Source organism: Gouania willdenowi, chromosome 6, assembly GCF_900634775.1.
Source record: "Gouania willdenowi chromosome 6, fGouWil2.1, whole genome shotgun sequence".
Taxonomy (NCBI): Eukaryota; Metazoa; Chordata; class Actinopteri; order Blenniiformes; family Gobiesocidae; genus Gouania; species Gouania willdenowi.
The window spans coordinates 40,437,472-40,444,656 of NC_041049.1; positions in this window are offsets into that span (position 1 = coordinate 40,437,472).

Sequence of the window (7,185 nt, forward strand, 5' to 3'; positions counted from 1 at the left end):
GCCAAGCACTCATGGAGTGCCGTGAGTTTCTTTAGCCAGTAGGGCCTGGTGCTGTCCAGTTTTTCATACCTGAGACTCTTTCTTGGATGTCTGCCACTGTGATGGTGACTGGATTCTGTTCAGGGAGGTTGCTGTGGTCTTCTCTCAGAGCCACCAGCCACTGTGCATCACTATTGTGTGTTGCCTCCTCCCATATGCCTTTCCAGTACTCATCAGTTTCCAGCCTTGGTGGGACTGCTCTGCTTTTGCTCCCCTGCCATTGATCGTACAGGTTCGCTGGTTGAGTTGCAAACAGCTGGTTCGGCTTCATTGTCTCTCGTGTACCTTTTAGGTGGCTGGCCATGGCTTGGAGCCTTTGTTTGGCAGTTTCCAATGCTTCAGGTATGGGCATCTGGGTGTACCTCTTGGGGACTTGTTTTTTCATTGCACCTTTCAGGGCCTCTGTCAATTGGCTTACTTCTCTCCGTGCTGCCTTGATGTTAGCTTCCAGCCTTCTTTTCCATGGTGGGTATTTCATCTCATGGTTGCTCTTACGATAGCCAAGTGTCTCTAGGATCACTGCTGCTGTGGAGTATATCAGCTCATTGGTGGTTGATGCAGGTATCGCTCTCAGAGCTGCATTCACATCTTCTACGAGACTTTCTGGGGGTACTTCACTTAGCCTCTGTAGTTGGCTTTGTGGTTGCCTGGTAGACATTTTTGCCATGATCTTATTTTTCAGGTCAGTTGCTTCCTTGTTCAGCATGATTGCGGTTATTGGGGTTTCGTACCCAATCTCTGGAGGGGGGTTGGTGCTAACTCCGCTCTGACCTGGCCGCCTGGCTCCACCTTGCCATAGCATTGGTGTTGTACCTCGTCAATCTCAAGTTGTGATAGCAGTTGCCTTTTGTGGATGTTGGAACACTGAGTTACTAGGTGTTTTGCCATGAGTTTGGACTGTGGGTTTTGTAGTAACCATTTCTCCCACATCCTCTGCATGTAGCCCCTCTGACTAGGGTTACTGGAGTAGTAGCATTCCAACAGAGCCCTGTAATCACATCTCGCCCATTTTAGCCCATTTTTCATCAAGGTGTTCTGGTTCCCCAGCACCTGACGCAGACCTTGTTTGGCCGGGCGGCGTCTGAGCCGGCATGTTATTCATTTCATTGTCTCTCATCATTGTATGAGGTCGGCAGTAGTGTGAAGGGTCTTGCCCAAGGACCCACGCTGGCAGATGGTATATTGCTCATTTTTCCCCCAGCGGGGATTCGAACCGGGAACCTCTGTGTGCAAGTCCAGTGACTTACCAGTTGATATATATATATATATACTGTATGTGTATACCGGTAACGCCAACTCTGACCTTTTCATCGGCCAACAAGCAAGTACCAACGTCATCACGCTTTGGTACAGTCGAGTTGTGTGTGCGCATGCGCAGCCCACCGTGCCAGTCTGGCACGCTGTTTAGCCCATCTCTTCCAGCAGGACCATCAGGCCGTTACCCCCCCTGCAGTACAGTTCACACCTACGCAGGCCAGACAATGGTCCCCCATGGTTTCACACATGCACAGAGCTGGTTAGGAACGGCCCTGGTTGCCAGTGTGAGTACACCCTCAGTGTGCAGTTTGAGTTCCTACTTCACTGCTGTGAGGACAAGTTTACTCTCTCATCACAAGGACTGTGAAGATATTAAAAGAAAACCTCAAACTGGTCTTGAGCCCTTTGTAAACCCTGTGGAGATTAAAATCTTAAGCAAAGTCATAAAAACCTACGAGTGGAAAGAATAATGTTTATTTGTTTCGTGTGGAAACATGATCTTTATCCTCTAAATAATCCTGGATGGAATTCTGAACGACCTGGGCCTCCCAGTGCTCTGACTCTCTGTCAGCGACTTTAACCTGGTGAGATTAAAGTTGCTTTTAATTAAAGAGCAATACGACACACACACACACACACACACGACCGACACGTGAGTGTTGAACGACAGCAGAGAAAAAATTAAACACTCAAACACACTTATTAAAGCTAATCACGTGTTGCTGCTCCAACTGTTTAAAACACTTTCCTTCACACACACAAACACACAAACAGAGCTACACAACTACACAACAACATTTCCCCTGAGGTATTGTTTAAAACTCATTTGTCACTGGAAGGAAACACTCTTGGTGCCGCGTTGCCAACCAGTGAGAAAAAGTAGGCCATGAACAGCTCCTCATGACTTTAACTTTAGTACAGAGTCTGCTTCCACCAATCATCAACGTTCACTGTGAATTATTGTATAATATATTAACAAGTAGCAACAATGACAGACAATAAATACTATCATTAATTGGATTTCCCGATTGATTAAAGTTCACCTCCAAATTTTTTAATGATAAAAATGAAGAATTCCATTCCCTCAATAAGAATAAAGGTTGATTATATATCATCAAACTGCCCATCAATATACAATAGCAAGTATTTACCTTACAAACACTCCTTTGATTTGTTAAGGAAAAAACATAGATTTAGAACAAGTAGATTAGGATCAAATTACAGTATTACAAGTACCGGTAATACAACTCCAACAGAAAACAGCTACCATAACTACATCTATGTAGTCATACTTGGAGGAGCAAAGTTATTTTTGAATCTGACAGATTGCCAATGTCCTGTGGGGTTCCTCAGGGCTCTGTTCTTGGACCTCTTCTGTTTAGCCTTTATATGCTTCCTTTAGGACAAATTTTACAGAACTGTACGGTTGATTATCAGAGCTACGCAGATGAAACACAACTACATCTATCACTGAACCCAGATGACTATGGTACCATTGAGGTGTTGTGTGACTGCTTAGAAAAAGTGACCTGCTGGAAGAGTGAAAACTTCCTTCAACTACACCATGACAAGATGGAGGTGATTGTCTTTGGTAACAAGGAAAAGAGGACTGCTGTCAGCAAGTATCTTGAGTCTCGATCTTTAAAAGTTAAAAACCAAGTCAAAAACCTTGGTGTTCTGATTGACTCAGATCTTACATTAAGCAGTCAGATCAAATCTATCACAAAAACAGCTTTCTACCACCTAAAGAACATCTCCAGAGTGAAAGGTTTAATGACTCAGAAAGACCAGGAGAAACTGGTCCATGCTTTTATCTCCAGCAGACTGGACTATCGTAATGGTCTTCTAACAGGAATCCCCCAAAAGAGCATCAAACAGCTACAGCTGTTTCAGAACGCTGCAGCTCTGGTCTTAACCAGAACAAAGAGGTCAGAGCAAATTACTCCAGTCTTTACACTGGCTCCCAGTCAGCCTCAGAATATATTTTAAAGTTCTGCTGCTGGTGTATAAATCTGTGAATGGGTTTGGTCCAGAATATATCAGTGAGATGTTAGTCAGGTATGAACCCAGCAGGTCTCTCAGATCTATGGACACAGGTCAGATAGTGGAGCCCAGAGCTCACAGTAAACATGGTGATGCTGTGTTTAGTTGTTATGCTGCAAAGAAGTGGAACAAACTGTCAGCAGAGCTGAAGTCAGCATCTAATGTGAACATTTTTAAATCAAAGTTAAAGGCACTTTTTCTCTGCGGCGTATGATTGAAAGGGAGATTTTTGGTCATGTTGATGTCATGTGTTTGATTTTAAATGTTCTTATTGATTTTGTTTTATCATGTAAAGCACATTGAGTTGCCTTGTGTATGAAATGCGCTATACAAATAAATTTGCCTTACCTTGCCTTGTTTTTGTGGTTGTTTTGTATATTTCTAATCTAATTTTGAGTTTTTGTACCTGCTTTGTGGATTTTTGTTGTCACTTATTTTCCTGCATTTTTGTGTATTTTGGAGTTTAAAATGGGTTGTTGTTGTACACGCTAAATTAAGCAAAGTGATTTCCGCCTGGCTATGTGCACGCTCCCGTAAAAGGGGTGGAGAATACACCGTCTGACCAATCACTACAATGCAGAAACCTAGCAGAGCAACCTTTTTAACAATGGAGGAACAGCTTATGATCTTGAACAAATATAATGAATTCAAAACCATGATGACAGCAAAGACCAACAGTGTTAGTGCAGCGCGCACCAGGAGGGATTGGTTAGGAGGCAGAGTTTTTATACTTGCTCAGATCTGATCGACTTCATGTAACCTGGTTTCGACCAGGTTAGTCGTTCAGCCTAAGTTACCATGATGATTTAGCCCCTTAAGACATTAGCGAGCTTCGTAGGATAGCACAATCCTGGAAGTTAGCACAATAACAGGTAATCTAGGCATCTATAGCGTCTTTGTATAGCCCCGAGATTCATGACATTTCAAACACAGTTTGTAGCTGACATTAGCTGCTCGGAAACATTAACTTTCTACTAGAACTAGATCTATGACCACAATTATTACATCCTGTAACAAAGTATAACTTTTCTTCTATTAGTTTGATACTGCTGTTATCACACAACTATAAACTATAACAGACATTAGCAGTATACATCACAGCGGTTCCACAGAAATGTGATTTTCTGATCCGAGGGTCACAATAAAGACTCACCGGTCATTTCTGTTGTTGTTTTGTATATTTTTCACTCATTTTCTGTATTATTGGAGTCATATTTGTAGTTTTGTGGCTGTTTTGGGAGTTTTAAAAGTCATTTTGTATATTTTAGTTGCCATCCATCCATTTTCTCCCTCTTCCGGGTCGTGGAGGCAGCAGTCTCAGCAGAGATGCCCAGACCTCCCGATCCATGCACACCTCCTCCAGCTGTTCTGGGGGGACCCCGAGGTGACACCAGGCCAGCTCAGAGACATAGTCCCTCCAGCGTGTCCTGGGCCTTCCACGAGGCCTCTTCCCAATAGGACATGCATGAAAAACCTCCCGAGGGAGGCGACCAGGAGGCATCCGAAACAGCTGGCTCCTTTCGACGTGAAGGAGCAGCAACTCTACTCCGAGCTCCTCCTGAGTGACTGAGCCTCTCACCCTATCTCGAGGGGTGCGCCCAGCCACCCTGCGAAGGAAACTCATTTTGGCCGCCTGTATCCGCTATCTTGTCCTTTCAGTTATTACCCAAATCTCAAGACCATAGGTGAGGGTAGGAACGTAGATCAATCGGTAAATTGGGAGCTTTGCCCCCCGACTCAGCTTCCTCTTCACCACAACAGTCTGATACAGCGACCGCATCACTGCTGACGCCACACCGATCCGTCTATCGATCTCACGCTCCATCTGACCCTCACTCGTCAACAAGACCCAGAGATACTTGAACTCCTCCACTTGAGGCAAGGACTCTCCACCGACCCAGAGAGGGGAAACCACCTTTTTCCGGTGGAGAACCATGGCCTCAGATTTGGAGGTGCTGATCCTCATCCCGGCCGCTTCACACTCGGCTGCAAACCACCCCAGTGCACGCTGAAGGCCCTGATTTGAGGAAGCCAACAGAACAACATCATCTGCAAACAGCAGAGATGAAATCCTGAGGTTGCGAAATCGGACTCCCTCCAGTCCCTGGCTGCACCTAGAAATTCTGTCCATAAAAGTAATGAACAGAACCGGTGAAGACCAACATGCACCAGGAACAGGTCTGACTTACTGCCGGCAATGCGAACCAGGCTCTTGCTGCGGTCATACAGGGAACGGACGGCCCTTAGCAAAGACCCCATACACCCGGAGCACCCCCCACAGGGCACCACGAGGGACACGGTCGAACGCCTTCTCCAGATTCACAGGGCACATGTGGACTGGTTGGGCAAACTCCCACGAACCCTCGAGCCCCCGATGAAGGGTATAGAGCTGGTCCAGTGTGCCGCGACCGGGACGAAAACCGCATTGTTCCTCCTGAATCCGAGGTTCGACTATCGGGCGGATCCTCCTCTCCAGCACCCTGGAATGGACCTTGCCGGGGAGGCTGAGGAGTGCGATCCCTCTGTAGTTGGAGCACACCCTCCGATCCCCCTTCTTAAAGAGGGGGACCATCACCCCGGTCTGCCAATCCAGAGGCACTGTCCCCAACTGCCAAGCGATGTTGCAGAGACGTGTCAACCAAGACAGTCCTACAACATCCAGAGACTTAAGGTACTCAGGACGAATCTCATCCACCCCCAGAGCCCTGCCTCCGAGGAGCTTTCCAACCACCTCGGTGACTTCAGCCCGGGTGATGGGCGAATCCGCCTCCGAGTCCCCAGGCTCTGCTTCCTCATCGGAAAACATGGCAGTGGGATTGAGGAGACTCTCGAAGTACTCCTTCCACCGCCCGACAACATCCCCAGTTGAGGTCAGCAGCTCCCCCCCCCTGCACTGTAAACAGTGTTGGTGGAGCACTGCTTCCCCCTCCTGAGGCGCCGAACGGTTTGCCAGAATCTCTTCGAGGCCGACCGATAGTCCTCCTCCATGGCTTCTCCGAACTCCTCCCAGATCCGAGTTTTGCAGCACGCTTGGCCTGCCAGTACCTCTCGGCTGCCTCCGGAGTCCTTACCAGCCAAAAAGGCCAGGTAGGTCTCCTTCTTCAGCTTGACGGCATCCCTTACTTCTGGGCGCCACAACCGGGTTCGGGATTGCCGCCGCGACAGGCACCAGAGACTTTACGGCCACAACTGCGAACGGCCGCATTGACAATGGAGGAGAACATGGTCCACTCGGACTCCATGTCTCCCACCTCCCTCGGGATCTGGGAGAAGCTCATCCGGAGGTCGGAGTTGAAGACCTCACTGACAGAGGAGATCCACCAAACGTTCCCAAACAGGACCCTCACCACACGTTTGGGCCTGCCAGGTCTGACCAGCTTCCTCCCCTGACAGCTCAGCCCCTCTCTTCACCCGAGCGTCCGAGACACGTGGCCGGAGATCAATGATACAACTACAAAGTCAATCATCGACCTCCTGCCTAGAGTGTCTGGTGCTACGTCACTTTTGGACACCCTTGTGCTCAACATGGTGTTTGTATGGACAAACTGTAACTGGCACAGAAGTCCAATAACAAAACACCACTCGGGTTCAGATCGGGAGGCCATTCTTCCCAATAACCCCTGTCCATGTCTCACTGTCACGGCCCACGTGGGCGTTGAAGTCCCTCAGTAGAACAATAGAGTCCCCAGTCGGGACACCGTCTAGTACCCTTCCCAGGGACTCCAAGAAGGACGGGTACTCTGCGCCGATGTCTGGCCGAGACAACGGTGAGAGACCTGTCCCCAACCCGAAGGCATAGGGACGCAACCCTCTCGTTTACTGGGGTAAACTCCAACACGTGGGGTG